This window comes from Schistocerca serialis, chromosome 1, assembly GCF_023864345.2.
Source record: "Schistocerca serialis cubense isolate TAMUIC-IGC-003099 chromosome 1, iqSchSeri2.2, whole genome shotgun sequence".
NCBI lineage: Eukaryota > Metazoa > Arthropoda > Insecta > Orthoptera > Acrididae > Schistocerca > Schistocerca serialis.
This window is the reverse complement of record NC_064638.1, coordinates 578,144,072-578,159,206: the sequence shown is the minus strand read 5'-3', so window position 1 is coordinate 578,159,206 and position 15,135 is coordinate 578,144,072. Positions and strand designations below refer to the sequence as shown.

Here is a 15,135-nt window from a genome sequence, read left to right as displayed (position 1 = left end):
CGGCAGGCCTTCGTGTGAGGTCCAGTTTCTCTGATTTTGAAAACGTACACTGATGGGAAAAAAAAAATCGTAACACTAAGAAGGAGCTGTGCGACATAAACGAACTTCTGTAGGCGTGTTTCTACACCTGAAATATGGTGTCAATTCAGATTTCATTCCGGTAGCGCCACTGTGAGGATGCAATTCATGTTTGCTTTAAATATAAGCTGTAACGATCACCCGGCAGGTTAGCCGAGAGCGCAGTCTGCTTTCCGCAGCGCTGCGGCGAGGACGTCTTGTTTACGTCCCGTCCGCGCGGTCGCGAGTGCCCGTAGTTGTTTCCTACTGCGTTGTCGCTGGTTTAGAGTCCATCACTACCGACGCAACATGGCACATTCATACAGACAAACCACCACCAAGATCAGTTTTCAACCTGATCATGCACGACCGCGAGCTTTTGAAGTGGAACGTTTTCTACGTGACGACGTTAAAATTGACCCGCGAGACATAATTGGTATCCATCTCTCTATCACGAGCAGTGTTGTCTACGTCAAGCTAGTAAGTGACGAGGTGTGCAACAGAATCGTGAGCGCACATGCGAACGATCTTAAATTCAAACATTCTGATGGCCATATTGGAGCGGTCTCTATCGATCACGCGGGACTTGGCCTCCGTACGATACGCGTCTTCGAACTCCCTTTCGAAGTACCACCGGACGTAGTCACCGCGGCTTTCCGGCCCTACGGCAGAGTGATCAGCCATATGGCCGAAAAATGGACCACCTTTACAACGTACCCCGTTCTTAACGGCGTACGACAGATTAAAATTGAACTGACCAAACATGTTCAGTCATATCTTGTCATCGGCGGATGTAGGGTGTTCATTATGTATGACGGTCAGCCACGCACTTGCTCTGGTTGTGGCCAAGTAGGACACGTCCGATAGGATTGTCTCCGACGACGGCTTACTCAAATCCTGACAGGTGAATCTATGACTCATTCTACGGTAACGACCCTTCCTCTCAATTGCGCCGAAGTTACACGGGCAGCAACCTTTTCCGATGCTGACGACATTAGTCCGATAGCCGTCCCCGATGGCGAGACCACGATGGCTTCTGCAGTACAGGGTCCGGCCTCTACAACGGCGCCCCCACCTGAAGATAAACACCGACCGACCTTGCAAGAAGGCGTGGATGCCAGGATGGACATTGACCCAAAGGTTGTGCCGACAGCGGCTTTTCTTCCAGACACCGGAGCAGCTGAAGAAATCCACCCACATTCAGATACTGAAACACACGTCCGTAAACAGCGTTCCCCGCGAAAACACAAGAGACGGCGGCGTGCTCCATCGGACGAGTATTTGCAGCGATCGTCTGACGTGGACTGTGGAAATTCCGACGACGGTACCGGCGGTACAGAGGCCGCTGTAACTTCAAACTCAACAGATCGCCGTGGTGACGGCTTCAGCCCCTCCGACCCCACAGAACAGCAGGATCACAAGCAGACAGCCGCTGCCGATTCCCAGCCAGTAGAGCCGATGGAGTCAGCGCCGAGTGCCGCAGCAGCCACCAACAGCCACCAACAGCCGATGGTATTTCATGGCGACTGGGCGGACGACTGTGAGGAACACTCCTTGCCCATCGTGTCGGACGACACGGGGGGAAATTTACCCCACCAGTGTTGATCCTTTCCCGCCGTCAGTTACAGTGACGAGACAGCCTTACAAGGGTATTGATGGCCAACACGGATGCTGTGGATAGACCTCAAACTTATCGCGTTGCAACTATAAACATCAACACTATACGGACGCGCGCTAAGTTATCCTTGCTTCAGGATATGTTGAACTCTGCTTCCATCGACATAGCCCTTCTCCAGGAAGTGTACGTCGACGACTTCCCAGGCATGTGCGGTTACGATGCTTGCGTCTCTCCAGCTTCCCCAACAGGCAGCGGTGTCGCTGTACTTCTTCGGGAAGGGATAGTGGCGGGCGATACCCTGTTTCTGCCTGGGGCAAGAGGAATGGCACTCACAGTCCTGGGTGTTCACCTTATCAATATCTACGCACCTTCCGGGACGGTCAAACGTCGCGAACGTTCACGATTCTTTGCGGAAGACGTCGCCCCGCTCTTCCAAGGCCGCCACGACCATCTGGTGTTTGGAGGCGACTACAATTGCGTACTGGCGCCCAGAGACCAACTCCCACGACATAATCCGTGCCCGGAACTCGAGACGCTAATTCGAGATCTGCAGATGGTGGACACTTGGGAACATCTTCATGGCCACCGACCGGGATTCACGCACTTCACAAGTCACTCTTCCAGTCGTATCGATCGGATTTACGTCTCACGCTCTCTCGCCGCTGGAACACAGGATGCGGAACTGTGGCCTGCAGCATTCTCGGACCACTCAGCTTACATTTGTGCCGTCACCCTGCGGCGGCAACAAATGTGGAGAAGCCGCAGCCCGTGGAAATTAAACATCGCTCACCTGTCGTACCCGGATTGCCGCCAAGCCGTTGAGGACACGTGGCATTCGTGTGAACATCGCCTCCATGCATATCCCACAACGATCCGCTGGTGGCTGGACTGCGCCAAACCGGCACTGAGGCGAACGTTGATAACCTACGGTCGTGACCACGCTACTTGGCGAAGACATACACTCGACTTTTACTTCCGGGTCCTGCGCGACTGCGATGCTATGGCGCCGTCTCCGGAACGACAAACGGCGGTCCACCGTGCTAAGGCTCAGATCCTCGCTCATATGCGACGTCACCTAGAGGGGATAGTCATCCGCTCGAGGACGCAGGGTCGGATACCTAGCGAACGCCCGTCAATGTTCCACGTCCTTCGTGAACGCAAACGACGCCAACGAGCGCTGATACGCTTCATCGACACGGAGGACGGTCATCGCCTCACCACGCAACAAGACATTAACACAGCGTTCTACAATCATTACTCGCAACTCTATTCCGCTCAGACCCCTGATCCGACAGCACTGGAGGACGTCTCTCAGACGATTTACGGCACCGTCACCCCGGTACTGGAAGCGGCCTTGATGGAAGAAATTACAGAAGAAGAAGTGATCGACGCCATTAGAAAAGGAGCTGTCAACAAGTCTCCGGGTCCTGATGGCCTCCCCTTGGAATTTTACCGGACATTTCAATATTTATTAGCCTCCCGATGGACGGACATCTGTCGCGAACTACTATCCCCGGACGTGCCGCTCCCTGCGGCCCTTGTGGAAGGGATGATTATTCCTATTCACAAACCGTCCGGTGGCTCACGACTGCAGGACTACCGCCCGTTGACGCTATTGAACTGCGACTTTAAGATCTTTTCTCTACTGTTGGTGGCGCGGATACGCCAGACCCTACGAAATGTTATCTCACCCGAGCAAACGTCACTAGGAGGCGACAATAACATTCAAACAGCACTCAGTGAATATCGTGACTTGATCTCACTGGCGAGGGCATGTCGTCTGAAGGGTGCACTGGCGGCAATCGATTTTAGTCAAGCTTTCGACCGAGTGGACCACAACTATTTTGAAGCGGTCCTCCAACATATGCGGTACCCACAGCCATTCGTCACTGTCGTCATGCGACTACTCCGTGACGCGACGTCCAAGGTGATCGTCAAAAAATGGTTCAAATGGCCCTGAGCACTATGAGACTTAACATCAATGGTCATCAGTCCCCCAGAACTTAGAACTACTTAAACCTAACTAACCTAAGGACAGCACACAACACCCAGCCATCACGAGGCAGAGAAAATCCCTGACCCCGCCGGGAATCGAACCCGGGTGATCGTCAACGGCCGACCTCCGCAGCCCCTCACCATTTCTCGATCGACACGCCAAGGCTGCCCTCTGTCCACTTTACTTTACGCTGTGGCCATGGAACCTCTCCTCTGCGGCCTGTGCCAACGACTAACGGGTATGACGTTACGAGGCCACACTTTCCGGTGTAAAGCGTACGTTGACGACCTGGTGATTGTCATCCGCAACGGTGACGACACCGCTAGCGCACTAAATTGGATAGCGAAATATGGCATGGCCACTGGTAGTCGTATCAACGTCGCTAAATCGGTGGCGATGAACATCGGGGTCGGATTGTCTGAGAACGGTGTCACCCCCTTACAGCTCAGAGATAGTTTGAAATGTCTCGGCATTGATTTTACAGACGATATACGACGGACCGCTGCTCACAACTTTCGACGGCTTTTACGAAATGTTCGGACTGGAATTGCCAACAACCGCCTACGAGCCCTGGACATCGTCCAACGGACCCAGTATGTTAATACACATTTAGCGTCACGCATTCCGCACATCGCCCAGATATTACCTACACCGGTGATGTTAGCTCGCTGTATACTTGCGGCTTTTGGGTCCTTCGTGAGTTCAGGAATGCTTTTCAAGATCAAATATGAGACTTTCACCCTTCCCCCGGATCGGGGAGAGCTTGGCCTTTATCACGTTTATGACAGAGCGGTCGCCCTATTTGTGAGCACATTAGTCAAACTATAGCACCGCCGTCCGGACAGTCTGACTAGTTTGATAATAGAAGAACTAGCACCGTCCTCCCTGTTGCCGCCTGTGCCGATACACCACGTCCCCTCCTCGATCTTCTACATGGGTGTCTTTTACCTCGAACTCAGTTACGTTCGACTTGCCTTACCAGCGACTCAACTGGCGACGGCAAAGACGGTTTATCGGGTCCTGCAACGTGGACGACCCGATAACGTCGTGGAGAGGAAGCACCCGAACGTCAACTGGCGAGTAGTGTGGAGGACAATTCACCACGTAACACTGGACACTGACGTCACGGCGATGTGGTATATCACTGTCAACGGTAAGCAGGTGACCAGATCAAGGCTACGTGCGATCCACATGGTAGACTCACCCACGTGCACGAGCTGTGGCGTTCAAGACAACGATGAACACCGTCTTAGCTGCGGCGAGTCTGCGGCAGTGTGGCACTTAGTGAGGCAAATGTCAGCATACTTCCTTCGGGTAACGCCGAATCATATCGACCCCAAGACTATCTTATTCCCGGATGAAACGTATTACCCACGCACTAAAACTAATGCACTGACGTGGCTTCGTGGACATGCAGTGCATTATTTGTTTCAAGACGGCACTAAGGACACTTTAGACTTTTGGAACTATTTGCAGGAACGACATTGCAAGATCCTCCGTAACCCAAAGTATCGACAATATTTTTCCAATTTTTTGTGGAGTGCGTTCCACGACGCTCCACGTAGCTGGAACATCACGGGTAATAGAAGCTAAAATTACAATACGATGATAGAACACTACACGGTACAACGTGGGATCTACTTTCATCGTTACGAGAAGTCATACCTGGATGATACAGCAGATGGAGAGTTTCGTTGTGAACCCTCACACTCTGTAACAGTATTTGCCCCATTTCCTCTTTTTGTCCCAGGTGCGAAAAGGTCTTCGCAGTTTTGGTTTTCCCATCCGGTTTTGTTTCATGGTTTCCTTCGCCCCGCACTTTGCTCTCTTTCTTTATGTCTTTTTCTATAACTATTAGCATGGATTTAGTTATGTGCGTCCCCAACTCGACGCAACGAGTGCACTTACTAGTTTTCAGTTCCTTACTGTTAAAAACAATAAAAATAAATAAATAAAAAGAAATAAAAAAATAAAAAAGAATTAAAAATAAATAAATGAATAAATAAAAAAAGAGCGCTAATGCGCTGCTTCGTGTACTCAGGTAGGCGCGCCGGCCCCAGATCGAATCCGCCCGGCGGATTAACTTTTAGGCCGGTGTGCTGGCCAGCCTGGATGTGGTTTTTAGGCGGTTTTCCACATCCCACTAGGTGAATACCAGGCTGGTCCCCTCACCCCCCCCCCCCCCAATCCCTCCTCAGTTACACGACTCACAGACACTTGAAACACTTTCGCACTATTTCATGGTTTACACTAGACGCAGACAACTGGGGTACACTGATTCCTTCCGGGGACGGTACAGGGTAGTGGCAGGAAGAGTATCCAGCCACCCCTTTAAATTAACCATACCAAATCGGTTTGTAACAATGCCAACCCTGCGAAAACTGCGGGACAAGGCACAAGCGAAAGAAGAAGAAGAATACGCTGTAACGATCGTGAGAGTTAGTTACCTTTGACGTAGGATGCGATGAGTTCACGTTAATCAGTAAAGTTTTTAAGGCGACAATGTTGTCTTTATCAACACTTCACAGAGTTTAAATGAGGTGTGGAAAAGGGCTACGAGGGGCTGAATGTTCCTTCTCCGCAAAGACTTGGCGGGAATGTGGAAACTGTAAAGTGTTTTGGCAGCCGTGGTCACGATAATGTACAGTCGCAAGAAGACCGGACTCCAGACTGCCACGTGGTACTACCGAGAGGGGATGACCATCGTGTTAGGCGTATGGCTGTGGCGCATCGTATTGCATCTGCAACAGCAATTTGAGCAGTAGCTAGCACCACAGTGACTCAACGAACTGTCACAGAGCGGTTACTTCAAGGACAGCTCCGAGCCAGACGCCCTGCAGCGTGCATTCCACTAATCCCAAAGCATCGCCTTTTGCGTCTTCATAGGCATCGAGCGAGAGCTTACGGGAGGGCAGGGTGGGTGTCCGTTGTTTTTTATGACGAAAGCTGGTTCTGCCTCAGTGCCAGTGACGGCCGTGTGTTGGTTAGAAGGAGGGCGGTTGAGGGCCTCCAGCCAATCTGTCTGCGTGATAGACGCACTGGTCTTACACCTGCAGTTATGTTCTGGGGTGCGATTTGGTATTAGAGCAGGAACACTGTCACGGTTATCCAACGCACTCTGACTGCAAATTTATACGTTAATCTGTATTGATCCATTAAAAATGATGTATAGACTTCTATCTGTTGTGCTGCCATTCACGGACAGCATTCCAATGGGTGTGTTCTTTTGTATACCGCCTGGAAGGCGGCGCGTGGTTAGGAGCAGGAGCAGGAAAAAGTAATACACGTCCGTACTGCAAGAAAGTAAAGGTGGTTTACTGGTGCAAGAAGCGTAATACATAACTTTGCACAGATGAGCACAGTCTCAAGCTGAAGCGGAGCGTCCCGGCAGTCTGCTCTTGATCAAAAGGGTTGAAACTCACAAGGGAACCTCCCCATCGCACCCCCCTCAGATTTAGTTACAAGTTGGCACAGTGGGTAGGCCTTGAAAAACTGAACACAGATCAATCGAGAAAACAGGAAGAAGTTGTGTGGAACTATGAAAAAAATTAGTAAAATATACAAACTGTGTAGTCCATGCGAAGATATGCAACACCAAGGAGAATGGGAGTCAAGGAGCGCCGTGGTCCCGTGGCTAGCGAGAGCAGCTACGGAACGAGAGGTCCCAGGTTCAAGTCTCCCTCGAGTGAAAAGTTTAATTTTTTTTTCAGTTTATGTGACAAACTCTTATGTTTTCATCACTTTTTTGGGAGTGATTATCACATCCACAAGAAAAGCTAAATCGCGCAAAGTAGAAGAATCTTTTTACCCATTCGTTAAGTGTACAAGTTAGGTGGGTCGACAACATATTCCTGTCATGTGACGCACTTGCCGTCAACAGTGTCGTATAGAATATATCGGACGTGTTTTCCTGTGGAGGAATCGGTTGACCTATGACCTTGCGATCAAATGTTTTCGGTTCCCATTGGAGAGGCACGTCCTTTCGTCTACTAATCGCACAGTTTTGCCGTGCGGTCGCAAAACACAGCCACTAAACTTATTACAGTGAACAGAGACGTCAATGAACGAACGGACAGGTCATAACTTTGAGAAAATAAAGAAAGTGAAATTTCCAGTCGAGGAAAGACTTGAACCAAGGACCTCTCGTTCCGCAGCTACTCACGCTAACCACGGGACCACGGCGCTCCTGAGCTCAGATTCTCCTTGATGTTGCCTACCTTGCCCATGGACTACTCAGTTTGTATATTTTACTAATTTTTTTCATAGTTCCACACAACTTCTTCCTGTTTTCTCGATTAATCTGTGTTCAGTTTTTCAAGGCCTATCCACTGTGCCAACTTATAACCAAATCTGAGGGGGGTGCGATTGGGAGGTTCCCTTGTCAGTGGTGCTCATAGAGCTGAACAGCGCCTGCTAGCGGGCGCTGTCGTCGTTCTGTCGTAATGCCAACTTAAATGGCAGCTACGCCGTGGCATCCTAGCTATCTATACCACATGTTTCAAAAGGATAACGCTCGCCTTCATATCGCTGCTGTAACCCAGCATGCTCTACAGAGTGTCGACAAAACACAGCCTTGGCCTCGCCAATCACCAGATCTGTCTCCAGTCTAGCACATATGGGACTTCATCGGACAACTTTCGCGTTGTCCACAAACAGCATTAACCGTCCTTGTACTGACCGACCAACTGCAGCAGGCAGTGAACTCCGTCCCAAAAACTGACAACACAATGCAAGCACGTTTCCATACTTGCTGTCAACGTTGTGACAGTTACACCGATTATTAATGTACCAGCATTTTACATTTGCAATAACTTAACTTACATCAACCTGTGGTCATGCAATGTTAATCACATAAATATGTTACTACGACAAATCTATTCTAGAAATTTCAGTACTCTTCATTAATTACGTTTTGGTGTTACGACTTTTCTCCCGACAGTGCGTGTGGGAGAAAGTAATGTGTTACCCGACTGTTTCCGAAATGCTCTTGCAACTTCGTCAATAAACCTCTGCTTGCTGCACAGTAGGGCTGCCAATCATACCGATTTATGTACATTTTGCACATAAGCAGTGCATCATACTCTGGATTATGTCCAATTTGAACTTGATTGAATGCTACAGGAAACTGGAGTCAAGTGCAATAAACATTTCCAATCACACCGAGTAAACAACCCTGAGACGAACCGCGCCGCACTTCTTTGAATTCTCCTGCACACTTCTGCAAAAAGCTTCGTGGAGGTTGCGACATGATGCACTATATCATTTATGCTGTGCCATTCTTCCTGGAGGGAGTCCTGAAAATATCTTTCAGTCTGTCGCTTTTCATCGTTTCTATCTTCAAGGAAGTCATGTCCACCTTCATAGGTCACATCTTCGGCAGCTGTGATTGAATTGGAAACGGGTGTTTATGACTTTTGAACATGAGTTTGGTGGTTCTATTTTTTGTTTGTTTGTGTGCGTTAAGATTCACAATTGTTACATATTTGACAGATAAGGTTTTTTTCGTAACAGTCATAATTTCTTGCACAGTTCAGTCACAATGGGCCAAGAACTCCGAAACTACAGAAGTGATCATGAGAGAAGGATAATGAAGCTGAGACAACCAGAATAAGAACCTGATACGTAACAAATAATTATCAGAACATACTGTTGACGGCGCTGAACTTAAAATAGAGAAAGATGTTTTACATTTACGTCATGACGTCAAAGATGCGACACAACATGTTCTCGATGGCTTGTGGAATTTAAAAGGTGTTTCAGTGACTGAACTGGACAGGCAGTATGGTTTAAGTTTCGAAAACGGTGGCGGAAATTATTTGTGTCTCCGCAATTACTGTGTGTTTAAGTTTATGAAGCAAATTTATTTTTGTGCAGGGCAAAACGCAAAGACGCGAAAAATTATTCGACAGAAATTTACGCAAATGAAGAAAATGTGAAGTTTAAACGACTCACGATTGAAGGTAAAAGATCATTTACCACCCCGGAAGGAAAAGCCAGACACTCCTTATCAGATAAGCGTCCATGAATCCCTCAGGCGTCATCGGCTTTATTCTTCCAGTACAACACACAGCTGGAACCACCATAACACATTTCGTTGAAACCAATTTCCGAAATCGTTCTACAAATTGGACAGAATCCAGAGTAAGATGGACTGCTTATATGCATAATGCATATGTTACTGATTGCGTTGCAGGTGAGCTGCAAAAACTTGGCCATATAGAAAGAATTACATTGACAAAAATCGTATACATTCTATGCACAAGGGTACATAGCTGATGACTGGATAGGTCAAAGTCTGACACAGCATAAATGTTACATAGTGGCAGTCTGTCATCGGAATCTGAAAAAGAGAGTAGGAATGTACTTGATGTTCCTATTACGTATGTATCTTTCCATGTGAAGATCAGATTTAAATTGATTTAGTATTTGTGTTGTGCGTTTCATGTCAATTTCACAACACGTATATGCTCTTTCAGGATACTGTGCTAAAATGAAGAAAGAAATACTATTAAAAAACAAAACAGCTGAGTGGTCAGTGCAGCAGAATTCCATGCGGGGAGCATAGGTTTGATTCCCGTCTGGGTCGAAGATTTTCTCCGCTTGAGGACTGGCTGTTGTGTTGTCTTCATAATTTTGAGCCACATCGACAGGCAAATCGCCGAAGTGTCGTCAACTACAGTGATCAAAACAAATGTTGCATACTGCCAACGTTGTGATCCAGAAACATGATATCAATACATTGGTTTATTTGTAATATAACTGTAGTGGAAAAAGTCCATGTTTCCACCGTAAGCGGGCAGTACATGCAGTCTACGGTAACCGTGTCTGCCTGTAAAAATTGGCGTGTGATGTGTCTAGAATATAGTACAAGTTTCTGACGGCAGGATCTGTGGCCGCGTAAGAAAAGCAACAGGTATGCAGGACCAATATCTGTGTATAACAGCAAGTAGCAACCCTCAGTACAATACTGCATCTCTAAGGCGGCAGTTGCAAACAGCTACATCACTGCAGGTATCAACACAAATAATACGAAGTAGGCTCGATGAGCAGGGATTAAGTTCCAGAAGGCCTTTCACGGATCCTCCTCTAAATAGGATTTGGAGAGGGGCTCGGGTCGCATGGGCACGAAACCACTCTTTGTGGACTAGGCAGCAGGGGGCCATACACTTTTTTCTGATGAGACATGTATCGGTCTCCACACTGACAATACTGATATTCGTGTGTGGCGGCAACGAGTACAATGCTTACATCTTAACTGTATCGTAGACGCCCATTCTATCAAAAAATAGCTCCAAGCGCTATGGGACTTAACATCTGAGGTCATCAGTCCCCTAGAACTTAGAACTAATTAAACCTAACTAACCTAAGGACATCACACACATCCATACCCGAGGCAGGATTCGAACCTGCGACCGTAGCAGGCCATCCTTAACAAGGTGGCACAGTCAAGTTTTGAAGTAGAATCATGTATGGCCAGAGGATATCCCTAGTGCCAATATCTTAATAGTGGAGCACAGAATCAGTCGGATGGAATGGCCACCACATCTCCAGATCTCAACTACGTTGAGAATTCATAGGCCATGCTAAATCAAGCGTTTTGCAATCGTACTGTCCCTCCAAAGACCTTTAGGACCTCATAGAAGTCACTATGGAGGAATGGAACAATACCACTCAGTGACCTTAGTTTCGCAAGATCTCTTTTTGCGAAATCCATCCTACTTTTTATGGATGAGATTTTCTTTTTCGAAAAACATAACAAAACGTTGCAACTGGTTATTATAAATTTCAGCTGATAATTTTGGAAACAAGAATTTCGCAGGTATCCTCTCGGCAATTCGAAACCTAGTATTGGCTTTACCCACAAATGAGTTGACGTCATCCTCCCGTTTCGTATTTCTGCTCATATTAGCAGCAGGTATTTGCGGGACATGACTCACTTTAGGTTGTGACTCGTTAATCATCTTGTCAAATGTTATTTCTTTATTAAGATACGTGATATGCTCTTCTTTACACTTCTTTGCATTAACTGCTAATAACTAATCTATGCATCAGGCCATTATTTTTGTCGAGACAATGATGGGTATTACTAAAACAATAATCAGTTAACACTTCTTCGTAGATAACCACAAAATCTGCGAAAAGCCTGCGATTCGAACTGATACGTCTCTCTAAGCTATCAATGCAAAACGTGAATATCGGTGCTCCTGTCACACTTTTTTGAGAAATGCAGACGCGATATCACATTCTTGTCTCTTTATGCCCGGCCAGACAGGAAATATTCAATGTATAAACAAACATGATTGGAAATACCATGCGAACGTGTTTCTATTAGTAGGTGTTTGTGTGGTATGGAAGAAAAAGCGTTTGAAGTGTCTAGAAATACCAAATACGCTCCTGTGCCTCTACCAGTGGCAGTTTATATATTATGTAGGATCAGGAAAAGTTGTATTTCGCGTCTGCAATAGTATATGAATACATTCTGATTACCAAGTTGAAGGCAGTTTTCTTGCAGATACTTCACGATGTTTGTACTTAGTGTCGTGTCCGACTTCTTGGACACTGAGGTCACTAGTAATAAAACAGTTAATTAGGATACTCTGAATAAGTGATACTTTATTAACATAATAAGTGATACTTCATATGAGAAAACTAAGTCTATTTCGTGATAGCAATACACAAAATATTCATCAGCTCAAAACAGTTCAGAGATCAACACGATGATTTACAAATTATCACACATGATACAAAGAATAGTAACTCACACTCTGTCTGTCCTCAGTTCCGTAATACAAGTGGAGAAAGTTACAGTCCTACTCTGGAGCAAATTCAGACCTCTCAAAATATAAAGTCTCTTCAAAAGTTAGAGTACTGTAGTGGCCGTTCACCACTTACAACCAATCACCTGTACAAGTGAATCACACACGTTACCGTAAGAAGATCTGGCTTCTTCAGCACTCGACCTGAAGTGACCAGAGTCGTCCCATGAGCTCTTCCCCTGAGGTCTTCACTCAAAAAGTCCCAGTCTCCACTTGACTTCCACAATGTTCCACTACTGTCTGCTTTTCCATTGGCTGAAGACTGTCCCTGCCAAAAATACATCGCTCTTAAGCTCTACAGACATGATTTGACTCAACATGCCTACTTTCCGAACCAAACATATGTAGAACAACTATATTTAAGTAAAGAATGTTATAAATATTCGGTCACACTCAGGTCGTACACAGTAATTACAAATAAAGGTTTGTTCACATATAAATAAACTAGTAATCTTGTACAAAAGCGCTCATGTTGATTAACAGTGAATTATCATTAAATTATTTCTGCGTTTTTGACAGTGTCTCTCGGTTCTCTTTACATTTGTGGTGACCACTAACACATGTGACTGACCATGTCAAATTAGCATTGTTGTAAACAGCACTTGCAGTCAATTTTTCTGAGATTGCAGATGTATTCAGGTTTTCTTTACTACTTGACTATGAATTATTACAGATTCATGTAGAGCTGTAAGAAGGCATCTGTCAGCTTCTCCGACACTCCGCCGTTTCTTTGAGCACTGTCTGTCTTATGCAAAGGCCTTGCGAGCGCAGCCGTCCAAATTCCCAGCTCTGGGATCTACCCATTTCCGGCGACGCACTCCTTTTCTCCTCTGCACCTGACCTCAGCTGGGGCGACCACGTGATGTCCCACCGACTCGTACCCAGCCAAGCAAGCAAGTTCAATGTCCCTCAGTGCCAGCACTAGGTGGACGAATAACTCGGCCGCATACTCGTATCGTTGTATGTTGTATGTTAACCGGGGACCTAGAAACGACCGAGAAGCTCCGTCCCCGCCGCAGCCGCAGTGGTCCACAACCCCACGACGACTACCGCAGTCCACTTCACCCCTTCGCCGCCCCACACCGAACCCAGGGTTATTGTGCGGTTCGGCCCCCGGTGGACGCCCACAGGGAACGTCTCACACTAGGCGAGTGTGTAACGTCCCCTTTGAACAATTATACAAGACTGTCCTTAAACTGATACACAATATTTTTTTGTTAGCGCAACGCAATCTGACTTTCAAAATTCCCTACAAAAGAATGGCCCTGACTAACATTAAACTATATCTTTCACAAATCACTTACCTCACAAAAATCTTCGCTGCTCAAGCTACTGCAATACAGCGAGCGCCACTACTGCCAGCTAAATAAAAGATTCAAACTATGGAAGGCACTAACTACTGATAGGGATAGTTAGCAAATGAAAGATATTAATAGAGAACAAACAATGCATTTACCTTGATATCATCATATATAAATATAGCAGTTCATGACAAATTACAAATCTCCGCCATGTCTCTCCCCACATCCACCACTGCTGGCGGCTCACCTCCAACTGCGCAATGCTACGTGCTGTTCACATCCAGCTGCCGCTGCCCAACACTACAATGGCAGACAACAATGCAAACTAGCCACAGACTGCAAACAGCACAGCCAGTGATTTTCATATTGAGCGCTACGTAACGTTGCCAATAAGAAAACATAAACAGCCTACTTACATAGAGAAAACATAAACAGCCTACTTACAAGTGTAAACCATATGTTGGCGTGTTAGAGTAATGGTCGTGTACGCGCACTTGGAAAACTTGTTTGCGCAGCAATCGCCGACATAATGCAACTGAGGCGGAATAGGGGGAACCAGCCGGCATTCGCCGAGGCAGATGGAAAACCGCCTAAAAACCATCCACAGACTGGCCGGTTCACCGGTCCTCGACACAAATCCGCCGGGCGGATTCGTGCAGGGAACCAGGCGCTCCTTCCTGCCCGGAAAGCCGTGCGTTAGACCGCACGGCCAAACGGGTGGCCTACTCGTAACGTTACAACTATACAGGGTGGTCAGAAATTGTATGTAAAGCATGTACGGTTGTACAGGGTGGGTAGTGCTAAGAAATACCTGTTAAGAAAAAAATTGGATATGTTGCGCCATTTCTTAATTAATTAGGATTGAAAATAGCCAATCAGGTCGATGCGCGCGCAAATTCAAGCGGCCTGCAGGACACAATTGGTGTAAGTTGTTCTCACAGCGTAGATGACAGCATACGAGAATGTTCAGTCATTGGATCGGGACCAATTTTTGTATTGCTCTCTTGTTCGGTTCTAGGAAACCAAACGAGGTACACGTTTGACGATACCATCTCTTGCGAGCCACTTGAATGTGCATATGTTGATCGGCTAAATTAAATGCTAATTAACTAAAAAATGGCGCAACGTATAGAATTATTTTCCCAGTAATTATTTCTCAGCCCAACTTACCCTGCAATACCCTTATACGCTTTTCAGACTGTTTCTGAAGATCCTGTATAACGATCATAGAACGAATGTTGGTAACTCAGGTAAGTGTGTGTACAGAAGTGCCGTCTGTTGGAAATTAGGAAGGAACAGCTCGAACGTTCACCACTGTGGCATATGTCTGTTAGACGCACTCGACGT

The 15,135-nt window shown here is 46.7% G+C and overlaps 1 pseudogene; it reads left to right on the top strand.

Moving 5' to 3' along the window:
* The first annotated feature begins 1,086 nt into the window (after positions 1-1,086).
* On the top strand, positions 1,087-10,071 carry LOC126416516 (rRNA-processing protein FCF1 homolog; annotated as a pseudogene).
* The last annotated feature ends 5,064 nt before the right edge of the window (positions 10,072-15,135 follow it).